Genomic DNA, 13,863 nt, shown 5'->3' on the forward strand with positions numbered 1-13,863 from the left:
TGGCTAATTTATTCTCAGGAAGAGAATAATTGCCCTACCCTGGGGCCTGGCTTAGACCTTTTTGTTCTACCCTTCCACAGCACTGCTATCTACTCTTTGGGACATGCTTCGCATCTGTACATCCTTATTTAATGGCTCTCTACCCCACGAGTCAGAAACTCTACATAGCCAAGGATTAGGTCTACCATGTTTACTGCTATCTCACCAATGCTTATTGCAGTTCCTGGCACGCAGCAGGTGCTTCATAAATATTTGATGAGCTTAGTTAAATAAAATGCAGGCCCAAACACTGTGTCCTGCAAAACATTCTGACCCAACACACTAGGGCTACATTTTACTATTCATTTCTATGATAAAGTGAGCATACTGTGAGATTCTAGGCAAGCCCAGACTCTTCAAAGGTCAAAGCACTGATATCAATGCTATTCTTATTTAACACTTCCTGTGGGTAGAGGGGTCTTCAGCATCTACAGCTTTTACAAGGCCTAACTCACACAGACATACCCGGCACCCTCAAAACCACAAGATAAGATGAATAACTTTAGAAAATGAAGTTAGAAAAACTCAAGATGTAATGAATGAGATCAGTCTTCTGCAAAAAGAACGGGTGAAAACTTTGTCAAGGTGATGAGGGTGAAATGTCTGAGATAATCACGTGTCAACATCTCAGGCCGATCATTGTAATTTTTATAATTGGGTGATACTATGACATAATCAAGTTATAACCCAATCAAGTATAGTGAATAAGAGATTGTAAAAAAGTTTTAATTATGATTCTTCTGTAAGAAGGTTTGTGCTAACCAAGGGGGCATGGGTGTGCATTGCACCTAGAATAGGGGAGGAAGTGTTCAGACCACAAACATTTGCTTGTGTGTTCCTGGATCTGACTGCTGAACTGGTGCTCTAGAGACAGGAAACTTCTGATCTTTTGACCTTCTTATTCAGTTGGTAAATTCCCATAAAGTAAATGAAGCATACCACTGTTATAGCTTTACTCCACTAAATACTGAGGTAATTTAACTTCTTTTCTTTCAGATTCTATTCTAGCAAAGAAACCTTTTAGTGATAATTTGGCTTCCCATGCAGATGTGTAGAATATTTATAGTATAATCCCATTGTACTGTAAAATTGTACATATACAAAATATACCTATTGCATTTTCATAAAAGTCTTAAATGATTTTTTTATACCAGCCTTTAACAGTGAGCACCTGTGGAGAGTGGATTACTGGTGTAGGGTATGTGGGAGGTTTAAGAGAACCTTGATTTTTTAGTTTTGATGCTCCTGCATTCTTGGATTTATTTTTTAATTATTGAGCATGCCTTGATTTTATAGTAGGAAAAATACAAAGTTATGGCCCCTGCCCCCTAGGTTAAATAGCTTATTTGAGGCAACATTTAAGACTATGAAAGTATGAAAGATGCACATTGCTCCTCATCCCTGGGTGCCCACAGGGGACTCTGGGCTAGAACTTGCAGACAGGCACCCTTTAGAGGTCTACCTGGTTCAGGCAGGTCCTCAGTTCGTTTGCACCATGACCATCTCTTCGAAAAAACTCAGTTTTAAAAAAATATTTTTCTACAATATGTAGTGCAGTGATCATAGTCACTTAAATTTCCAAGAAAAATATAAAATTTGCTTTTTAAACCCATGAGCCATTTAAAGTCTTTTATCTTCCCAGAACTACAATTCTGATTTTTCTGCAAAAGGAGAAGGTATTAGTTTGTATGTACTTGTTGGGTGATTTTGCTTTACTTGAGAGCTTTTGCTGCTTTGCAAGTAGATCTACAAAGCCTCAGATGAAAAGAAAAAAAAAATTAATCACTGAAAACTTTGCTTCAACATATTTCTGTCAACTTCAAGACACAAATTTTAATAAAAAAAGGAATCTAAACTGACTAGTGGTTTATAACAATATTTTTGTAATTTTATAACCATCACTTACAAGGAATAGACCACTAACTGGAAAAAGGATCATTTACATTCCAGATAGAAAAGTTCTCCTTAATCGTACTCTGATTGGTTACTAGGCTAGACAATTCCATTTATTGACATTAATTTGACATTTATTTATATATACTTTGACACTTTAATTTTTAAACAGATTTTGTTTGAGAGAGAGACCCAGAGCAAGATCAAGAGCACCAGCAGAGGGGAGGGACAGAAGGAGGGAGAAGGAGAAGCAGGCTTCCAGCTGAGCAGGGAACTCGATGAAGGGCTCAATCCCAGGACCCTGAGATCATGACCTGAAATGAAGGCAGATGCTTAACTGACTGAGCCACCCAGGTGCCCCTAATTTGACACTCAAAAGTATGATTATATTGCATTAAACTTTTTTTTTCTATAATCTTCCCACAGAATGCCTTTGTAAGTCTATGAATCAACTTAGCTTGACTTCTATTTAAAGAGAGAAAAAGTAATTGTGAATTCAACTTCATAATTTATGGCATTATGACTGTTACACAGTAAGTTTTTTTAAAAAAGCTTGTTACAAATCACAATATTCTGAATTTATTGGACTGGGAGACTGCCATTTAGGTATGTTTGCTTTATAAACTAGGAACAAATTTCTCCTTTGAATTTGAAGACCAAGATAAGAATTTTAGTGTCTAAGTGAAGGTGATTTATTACACAAAAACTAAAGATGAGGTCTCCTTTCCTTAGAAATAACAGAACAATGATTTTATTGAAGTCTTAGAGCCCTATTCAGAAAATTTGCAAATTCTATAGTATAACCCTGTGCCTTTGAAATGTGGGGGACATCTCAACACAATTTTTCTGGATGCAATTTACCCTGAATAATGTATGAGTGGTGTAATAGCTCTGAGGCACATTCTCATCTCCGAGGAACGCTGGCTTCTCTCGTATTGCATCTCCTGCTTTCAATTCCTGTCCTGTACGTTTACTATATTGGATCTTTGATGGTGAGTAGTCATGGGGGTGGGGGAAGGATGTTTGAGAACTGAAAATCCTTGGCAATCCAGAAAATAGCTTAATACAATAGACTTCTCATTGCAGCTTGGTTGTGAAAATGTGAGTTTTGAATAGAATTTTCCTTTAGGGTTCTGACCCTGACCCTGTTTTTATCACTAGAGAACTAAGTGGGTAGCCAATGAATATCAATTTTACCTGGGGGAGTGTCAGAGAGAGAGAAGAGAGATAAATTTAAGTAATTTATCTGGAAAGCAATTTAAGCATTTTCACATAAAAAGATACAGCTGTGTCATGGAAATGGCACTTTAAAAATTCATATGAATCTTAACAGTAAAGCACAAGACTTTGGAGATATTTCTCCTGTTGAATAGCTGCTTGGGGATGTGCCACAGATCTGTAGAGGTCAGCATTCACTCTAAGTTCCCGGGAACCATGAGACAGCAGCAACCATGGCCACCACAGCAACACAGCAGGTGCCCATAAGCCCATTTTACAGATGGAGAAATTGGGTCCAGAGATATTAGGTGGTCCATCAAGGTCCCACATTTAAGGAAGGAGCTATAGTACAAACCCTGGCAACCTGAGAAATTTGAGAAATGATGTTTCAGGAATACTTTGGAATGAAAATAATGAGAAAATGAAATAAAAAAGGCAGAAACTCCTCTCTTTGAGTTTTTAAAATTTTTTTTTGTATTTTTTATTTTTTGGATTCTGATTGAAAATATTTTTAACTAAAGTGAAGTAATTCACTCCTCAAAGAACTTTCAATGGGACCTGTATTTCAATATTTTAAGTGCTATCTTCATGTCTCCTTAGATCCGTTGTATGCTGTATAACATATGTGGAATAATAACGTTTAAGTGCTTACAAACTGTCAAGAACTTTTCTAAATGCTGTATATGTATTATCTCTTTAATGATTACAACCACTCCATGAAGTTATCATGATTAACACGCGCATTTTATAGATGAGAAAACTGAAGTGGAAACAGATTAGGTAATTTGCTTAAAGTCACACATCAATTGAAGGGTCGAACAATCTGACTCCAGGGCCTGTGCTCTTCATCTGAGTCTATGCCGTCTCCAGAAGGACAGACACTGAGGCCCCAACTAATACAGAGAAGTCGCCTGTCAGTGGTTTGCAGGTTTCAGGGAGATCTGTGGCCCTGGAAACACCGTCTCTTGACACCCTAGAAAGTATCCGATTCCTCGAGGACTTCAGGAATCCCATGTCTTATCTTCTGTGTGGAATAACCTGGACCCAAAGTGGCAGTACAATTTCGTTTTAAAATGAAGAAGATTAGGACGATTCAACCTCAAAACCTAATAATTAACCTCACTATGCTATAAGGTGGTAGCTTCTACTGCCCTAGAACTTTATTTTCTAGATGCAAGGTCTCTCAGATTTATCCCTGAACGTTTATAAGAAAAAGAAAGGGCCCTCTAAGAAGAAATGGCTAATGCTGACCCAGCTTTCTAAATAGGATGAGGCTTTAAGAATAATTTCTGCCATTCAGCTCTCCTGTGACCCACAGGCAATAAATGACAGTCTTTTAAAACAGCAATGGCTTATCTTGGGCATTCAAGCAGGGAAGAACTCAAGTGATTTCTCTACACTTGTAATGTCAAAAGGAGTCCTACTCAGAGACCTCAGTTATAAAAGAGGAATTGTTTATGGCTATTGAAAAATCCTCGCAGAACTGTCCATCAAACTTTATGAAATGTGTGTTACTTAGGTATCAGCTTTCTGGATCTAATTTTTTTTTTTTTCCTGAGCATTCAGAATCAAACCCTTTCCTTACTAGCTGGTTCCCTACTGATAAACACAGAGCTATTTTATTTTCCTTTTCTTCCCTTTCTCCCTGTTTTTGTTGACTTTCTTTACACTTTTTTCTTTTCTTTATGACCTGTTCTGAGACAATAACTCCATGTTTCTCCAAATAAACTAGCGTGCTTATTAAAGATGCATATTTGAGGATTTACCTCAATTGTACTAAACCTGATTCTCTGGAATGGAGCCAAGGACTCTGCATTTCAATAAGTTCCCTGAGAGTCTCCTATCTATACTGAAGCAGAGAAGGTCCAGCTTGTTTCATCAGAATTCCAGGCCCTGATCCAGAGTTTTTGATTCAGGAGGTTGGGGGTGAGGACCAAAAACTTGAATTTCTATGGAGTTCCTGGATATTGCTAATGCTGCTGGTTCAGAAATCCCACTTCGTCAACTCTAGAGCTTTGAGAAGTTTGTTTGTAGAAATAAAAACATTAACAAAAGCACCCAAATCTCTCTCTGTGTCTTTGTGTGGAACCATTCCTCACTCTCCAACTCTCTGTATATTCAGCGCTGCTCATCCTTCAGGGGATAACCCCCACCCCCTTCAGGTAGTCTTGATTCACACAACTGTGAGCTCTCTCTCTCCCCAGCTCCTCCCCCACCACCCTCAACCTTCTCTGTTGGAGGACACTGATTCCTGTCTATTTGAGGGAATAGTTGACTGTGTTTGGGGAAGATGTTAAGATGTTTCAGCTTTCCTACTATACTGCAAACTCCTTAACTACAAAGTTTGTGCCCTTTTAAAATTTTGCCTTGCCTGACAGGGTCTCTTTTTTGATGCTACACAGATGTTTGATTAATGAATGAATATTTCAGTGGGAGAGCCCCTTAAAGGAGGGCTAGACTGTTAGTGCTTTTTATTTTCTTCTTGAAGGATCTGTCGTCACAGCACTGAAAGTTGTTCTTTGATTTAGCTTAGAAGGTAGGTAGAGTTTAGGATGAGCATCTTCATAGGAAAATCCACAGCATGCTCCAGTAGGGTACTGAGGCTTTTTACTGGTTTCCTAGAAATAATTCTCTGTTTTGGCTGCACACAGTGTGGTTCCTGGACCAGCAGCACGGGCCTCACCTGGGAGTGGTTAAAAACTCAGAATCATGAGCCCCACCCTAGAATCAGAATCAGAATCAGAATCAGAATCAGAATCAGAATCAGAATCTGTAGGTGCTTTGTCTGTACCTTCGAGTTAGAGCAATACTGCATTATTTACAAGTTTCTGGCTGTAGAGTGCCTAGGAATAGTGACAAGTCAATGCTAGACTCTGTTGTTATTGGTGATTATAAGTTTGTTAAAAAATGAGGTGTTTGTTTTTTTTTTTTTGTAAGAGACTCTTGTGGTAACTAGGAGTTCTGTTGAGACTTTGAAACCATCATCAAAGTTCTTGTCATTGTGCTAGCCACTGTTAAAGAAATGTAATGAATCTGAGCTTTACCGCAGAGCCAGACATGATTGATGCGGGTAACCAGATATGAAGACATAATTAAGCATATGAAGCATATAGATCCAGCATCAATACAATATTAAATGGACTTATTTTTGAAAGTTTTTATTTTATTCATCCCCTATAATACACATTTCTTTTATTTGACAATTTTCAAACCAAGATATTTTTAGCTATTTGCATAGAGAAATTTGGTATTAAACAGTAACCTGAGCAGGTTACATAAAGATTGGTATTTCTGAGCACCTCACCAAGTAATCTCAATTTGTCACAAAAAAGAATAAATACCCTTTGATATGGAAAATTAGTTATGGGATGTGGTACCTAAGTAAAGGCATCTTTGTTTTGACTTATCATTTATAGTATAACTTGTGTATAAATGGGTCAGGCACCAAAGGCAAAATCAACAGCTTTAAATAAATTGTTAAAAATAAGGGAAAGTGTTTATGTGCTTTGTATTAAAATTTTTACTCATAATTTGGGGTTCAAAGTGTGTCATTATTATTCAAATATAAAAACATTAATTTAAGCTTATCTAAGACCGTCTAACTTAGAATATTGATCTTTCCTGCTCCCTAGTGAATAGATTATGCAATATTTAATGTGTAAGGCTTATGTGGAACATGAACTTTCTTGGTTAATAAGATCTCTTTTCTTTTTATGTCAGTTGTGATTCTCAAAAGATGCTCATTAGAAAGGTCAGGGTTGCTGTGTTGAAAGCATGCTGGGTAATGGGCAAGGTATCAGCAAAGCTATGGAAGGAATTTGGGAACTTTATATGTCTTTCATTGCTGTGGTTTTCTTTCTTTCTTTTTCATTTCTCTGGGAGGTTTTATGTGACATAATTTAACCAAAGAAGAACAGTGTCATTAAAAAGCTATTTAGGATATGGATGCTAATACTGGCTGTAAACATTCTGCTCTCTTAGACCTGGGAGTATTGGAATAGGGGAATACAGCGGTTAATTCTAAGAATATATTTTCCATTTTCCATGGTATTATAGTATTTCAATGACTATTTCTTTGTCATTGAATACTTTACTTTTAAATGATCTTCTCACTAGTTAGTATTGTTGCTGTTAAACTTCTAGCACATAATGATTAATATATTACTATGACAATTTTGTTTCACTGATGTTGTCTTTATTTGAGACTATGGGATTGGAAACAACCAATGCATACTACCATTCCAAAATACAGTAAGATTACAATATTCATTATGAGCAGAAACAAAACTATACCCATCTCTTTTGAATGTGAGTATTAAAACCTTTCCAAATTCAATTTGTACTTTTTCTAAGTTACATGACGATTAGCATTGTGAACAGTCAAGTCTCAAAGGTATTTCCCCACGGGGAACTTCATTTTCTTTCTCTTCCTCCTTGTCTCGACATAAAAACCAAGAAACCTTGAATTCAGTCATGAATTACATAGCAAAGCATAGGTATGTGATATGTGTTTGTTGAAATAAGTAAACAACATTGGCGGGGTGGGGGGAGTTGACCTCTCAAAAGAGAAACATTTTAAAATGTGAACATGGATTTCAGTAATTTGCAACAAAAAGTGCTAACTACCAGGATATAGAAGGTATTCATGCATGTTTTATACTAGTAATAATCAACTGATGTGCATTTTAGTCTTGCATTAATGTGCTTTAATTCATAGAATAAAAAGTTTCTACATAAATGCAGATAACTTCCTTGATCTCGCTCTATGTCAGTTTTCTGAATCAAAGGAAATTTAAAGTAAAATAAGGTCGTTCCCAGAGATGTAATAGTTTAAAAGACTAGGGCATTTTTTTTTTCTAAAGTGCATATCTGGACTTAAGGTTTAGAATTGCATGTCTGGAAAAACTTTTCATAATCTGCTTTTCTCCCCTTTTCTTTTCTTTTTGCACGTATTTATTTTGGCCAGCTGGCGAGACGGATCTTTTTCAGGGGCTCAGCCTTCCAGTCTGAGTATGGTTGTCCAAAACCAATCTTTGGATCAAATTCCTGTCTTACTTGCTCCAGTGTCTGAACAGTGTTGATGTCACAGGGGCATGGTGACCCAGTTGTCTGTTCCAAATGCCTGATGGCTTGCCAAGTAAAGAGCTTAGCTAGGCGGCCACACATTATCCAGCCTCACAAGGGGCAAGGAGGTTGCGATACAATCCTCGGGCAACCTGTCTCACCTTGCGTCTCCCATGGTAGCTGTTTAATATGAAGGTAGACACAGGGATCTCCTTATAAAATAAATGGTTCCTCTCTCCCTTCCCAGCTTAGTTGTCACCTTGTCTAGTCTTGTCAGTACATCTATGGGCCAAACCAAGAGTTTGACCAAGGAGGCAGGGGCTGTAAAGTTGTCCTTGCTTTGGAACTAGTCCATGCCTTGGATTGGGGGTGGGTGGGGGGGAGCTATACAATTTGGTTTCCTTCTAGGTGGAATTTGTTCTAATGGGATTTCAAGATTTTGGACTAAAGTCTGAGCCCTGTACATCACAGTCAGTTTTAGAAATGATCTTCCTTCTTAGAAATTCTGAAATTCCAGACATTGACATCCCCTGAAAAAGCCAGGCGGGATGCGTTAACTAGAAACTGATATTCTCTTGGAGTTGGAGAGGCTGAACGTGTTGTGTGGTTTTTTTGTTTGTTTGTTTGTTTGTTTGTTTATTTGTTTTTCTTTTGTTTTTTGCTGCTTCATCAGCTATAACACTGGCATATATGCTACCATACGTTTATGGGGTTCTATACCTCATACTTCCATAACCTTGAATGTGGGTATCTCTGTTGATGTGGTCATAAAACAGAGACATTCTACTATTTGAAACCCTTGAACACCTCATTCTTCTCCCTTCCTTTGTGATCATCTGCAGACTAAATGATCACTCTCAGCTTTCCCTACTTGAAATAGATGAAGGATCATGATGTAACAGGAAAACAATAGGTCTGGTGGTCAGAATGAGAATTTCTAGTCCCATCTCTATCAGTTGTGTCAACTTGGCTGCTCTAAACATGTTTTCTTATCTGCTGGATAGGTCTTCAAGTCTCTTCAAGCCTTAAGATCCATGGATTTAATGGGAATAATATTACCTGCTCAACCTACCCAACTGGGTTGTTGTGGGAATTAAAGGAGATCATATTTATGAAACTACTTTGTAAGTCCTCTACAAAAGATTAAGGAATGTGATACTATTAATTCCCTCTGAAGGACCAAAATAGCTTGCAATTTACTTTTAATCTTCAAGACTGTGTGTATATCTTTTGTATTTAGGTCTTTAATGATGTACACCATAACGCAAGACAATTGAACAGACTAATCTCTCTCTCACTAGATGTTACTCCAAGTGTCATTCTAAGGCAATGGGCCAGAGGGAGAGGAACTTTTTTTTTTTTTTTTTAAACAGAGGTAAAATTAATCCCAAGTACACAGGGTTACGGACTTTTTTCTTACAGAGTTCTGAGAAGCAGGTTAGTTTACAGTTTCATACCGGAAATTGCTTAATCAGAGCTAGGGACTCAACATCTTTGGGAGGAAAGTGCTGTAGTCCAAAACAACCCATAGCTGTAGGGGCAGTGAGTGTTGATAGCAGGTGGAACACACTCAGAGCCCACAGGGAAATAAAGGCATCCTTTGTACCTGGCTGTACTCCTAAGACACAGCATCATTTAAGTGGGTCCTCCAACCAGTTGTGTTTTCCATTGTTCCAATTCACAGAGTAACACAAGAAAGAAACACCCCAGATATTTTGTATTATCCCTCTATCATCTATCTATCTATCTATCATCTATCTATCCATCCATCCATCTCTATCATTGAATACAGTTGAGAGTAGTAGTGAAAAATGACTCTTCAGAGGTACTGAACTATTCTCTGATTATCTGTGCACGTGAGTTCTCTTTCCAGATGAACTGTTTGCTCCTTGAGGACAGGAACTATGCCTTATGCTCTTTTTATACTGTCTCCCTCACCCTAATAGTAATAGACCCAGCCCTTGGTCCAGAGCAGAAGTTCAATAAATCTTGTTGATGAAGAAGTGGATTTTCACAGAGATTGGGAGGAGTAATGAGATAGGAGGCCCCCATTTGTACTCCTACCTTCCTCTGTGTCCTTGAGTTTTAAACATATAGCTAAGGGCTAAACAATGTCCTTACAACTGCTAGTGAGACATAAGATGTTGCAAGGTGGTGCAAAGTGCCCTTGGGAGGAGGGTCCCATAGGAATTTCCTACTCTCTGCCCACTCCTTCATGTGATGAATTCTAGATTATGTGGAGGTTACTAGCCCGCTAGGAGGAGGAAGCATTGAAAGTGACTTTAAAAAAAAAATAGGTCTTCTGGAGAGTTGGGGAGATCAGATGAAGGGGACCAGCAGTGTTTATAATAGTATTGAAATTTAATTTCAGTGCTGACCTTTTAGTTGACATTTTAGATAATGCTATGGATGTGCTCAGCTATTTGTTCTTAACATATTTTCCATCTTTTTGGGGCACTAATCTACTTAAATTCAAAGTCAATAAAAGAATAAAATAAATTTTGACTTTAAAAAAACAACTTTTGAAAAAAAGAGTTCATTCACAATAGCAATAAAATATGCAATGCATATGAATTAACATAGACAACGTTTACGACTATGAAAAAGTGCAAAACTTTAGAAAGAGGCGAAAGAAATTACCGGAAAGAAAAATCATCTTCTGAGATGGGGAGAGTTTTCATTATATATAGAGGTGCTACTTTTTCAAATTATTATTTGAATTACAAATTCTATTAAAAATCTTATTGAGCTAGGTATTTTAGAACTCGACAACATAATTCTAACATTCATGTGGAAGAACGAATTGATCAGATTGATGAAAATTTAAAAGCTTGAAAACACTAAACTCTGGCAAGGCCCTGGAGCAATGGAAACTCTTACATGCTAATTGTAGCAAAGTAAATGTACAGCCACTCTGGAGAGTACCAGGACAACAACCAGTATAAAGTTGAAGAGGTATGCATCCCACGACTCAGTAATTCTACTCATTAGTATGTATACCTCCTAGAGAAATTCCTATATGTATATACAGAGACAGGGACAAGAATGTTCACAGCAAAAGAAAGCACATAAAACCTCATTTAGAAGGCAACGGATAGGTAATTTAAATATACATTCCACTCATACAATGGAATACTATGAAGCAGTGAAAATGAAAGATCGAGCTAGATATACATATCAATTACATACACTTCACAAACATAGTATTGGACATCAACAAAAAATGGAAACATAATATTCAAAGCAGGATTTTAATTAAAATTTAGAAATAAGTGTATATATTTACATACATAGGGTATAAATAAATTAAAAAGAACCTTTGGATGCATGATGGGCACATGGGTGTTCATTTTATTATTCTCTGTACCTCTTTAAACAGTTGAAAAATTTCAGAACATGTTGAAAAATGTTAAATGATAAATGGGTGCGACTAGCTCAATTTCTATTTGAACAAAACAAGATAAACCAATCTTGAGGACCTCACCATACCATACTAGATATTATAAGGTATTATAAAGCTAAGTAATTAAAGTGCATAGTTTTGCTAAGGAATGAAATCTTGATTTAAAAAAAATTGAAAATCCTTAAACTGGTTCACTCATCTATGAACACTTTTTCATGTAATAAACAGGGGGACACAGTGAAAACGAATGGAAGTTTTGTCAAATAGTGCCACCACATGCCAAAATAAGCTCCAAATGGATTAAAGAAATTTAAATGTCAAAAATTCATAAGAACAGTATAAAAAGTTTTGATGACTCTTTATATAATCTTGAGTGTACCCGATTTTCTAAACCTGACAAATTCAGAAGTCATAAAGGGGAAAGGTGGATAGATTAAACCATGTACAGAATTTAAGCCACTCTATATCAAAAACAGTACAAAAATGGTAAACTAAAACATATTAAATATATTTGCAACATAGGTATGAAGAGTTGTTAAACATAAGAATAAAGAATTCCAATTAGATGAATTTTAAAATGGGCAAATAACTCCCAAAGAAAGAAATCACACGAATACTATGCATTGTAAAATATTCAAATAAACAAGAAAATATTAATTATAATATCCAGTTTTCAAGAAAATAGCCACATTCATTCACTGCAGGAAGAAAATTAAATTGGCTTAAGATTTCTGGAAGATTTGCCAGTAGTCATCAAAACCTTTGAAAATATGCCTATCCTTTGACCAAGAAATTAGACTTGTACAAATTTGTTCTAAGGAAATGATTACAAATGTAAGCAAATATTTAGAAAGTGTGCTCATAAAACTCTGCCTTTAAAGTGGAAAAACTGGAAACAATCCAAACATACAAAAACATATAGGAATTATGATATTTTTATACAAAAAATATTATTTCTCTATTAATAAGTACTATATGTCACAGCTAGACATTTTTCCCTAGAAAGATAGTCACAGTATATTGTTCAGTAATAACTGCAAAGTAATGTGCACATACGCTCCTGTTTACGGATGTATGTGGAAGAATATATACAGTATTAATAGTCATTGTCTTTGAATGGTGGGATCAAAGAATTAAAGATTTTTTTTATTTTGCTCATATATTTTTTCTAATTTTGCTAAAATAATGATGTATTTTCTAAATGTTTAAAAGAAAAACTTCATTTAATTTTTAAGTTCCTATTTTTATTTTTAAACTGTAAAGTGATTCTGAAATTGAAAGCAAATATTTATGTATTGCTGTAGGAATTATGGAACATTTTCTATAAATAAAGATGATCACATTTGAGTACAGCTAATAGGTATCAGCTAGATTTTTTTTTTTTTTTTTGAGAGAGAACATGAGGAAGGGGAAGGGTCAGAGGGAGAAGGAAAGAGAGAGTCTCAAGAAGACTCCACACTGAGCACAGAGGCCCACGATGGGGTGTATCTCATGACCCTGAGATCATGACCTGAGCCAAAACCCAAGAGTCGGATGCTTAACCAACTGCAAGTATCTCCTGTTTCATATTCTTAAAGTGTGTGAAATAAGATATATTGAGTTTTCATATATTTAATGCCTAAAAATAAGTCTCACAATGTCTATGTGCTCTTACCATTATTTTTATGTAATTAACAAGGGAAATACCCCTGTAGAAAAAGATAGTTTCAGGAATGAGATGGTGCATTAATAACTTTATAAGTTATCTGAGTAAATTCAGAATATGTTCCTGGAAGTTGCAGGTTATGGAGGAAGTGACCTCAATCCATTTGAGGTGAGGAGAGATTGCAGGGCATCCAGAAAGGCTTCCCAGAGCTTGTGGCCCTTGCTGGTAATCATGGGGAAGAATCATCTTAAGTATCATAATTAACTATTCACTGTGTTCTGCCCTGGCCCTCCTTCTAGGGGGAAGATCTTCCTTATTATAATGGGCATAGACTTGTTTTACATGCATTTTTACTCCCTGAGCACACAGAAAATTTGGTAGCCTGAGAGAGTGTTCTGGGCAGTAGGAAGACACAATTTGGGATTAAAAACTGATGTTCTCCTTGCTTGTTAATGCTACCGAGTATTACTGTAATAGCAGCTACCACAAAGTTTGATCATGAACCTATGTACAAGAGTTTCCTTGGCTACTAAAACTACCTCTTCTTGAAGTACCCATCTTATCAAGTCACTCTTTTGCTAAGGAATCTTTAGTGACTTCC

This window comes from Canis lupus, chromosome 9, assembly GCF_048164855.1.
Source record: "Canis lupus baileyi chromosome 9, mCanLup2.hap1, whole genome shotgun sequence".
NCBI classification, from domain to species: Eukaryota; Metazoa; Chordata; class Mammalia; order Carnivora; family Canidae; genus Canis; species Canis lupus.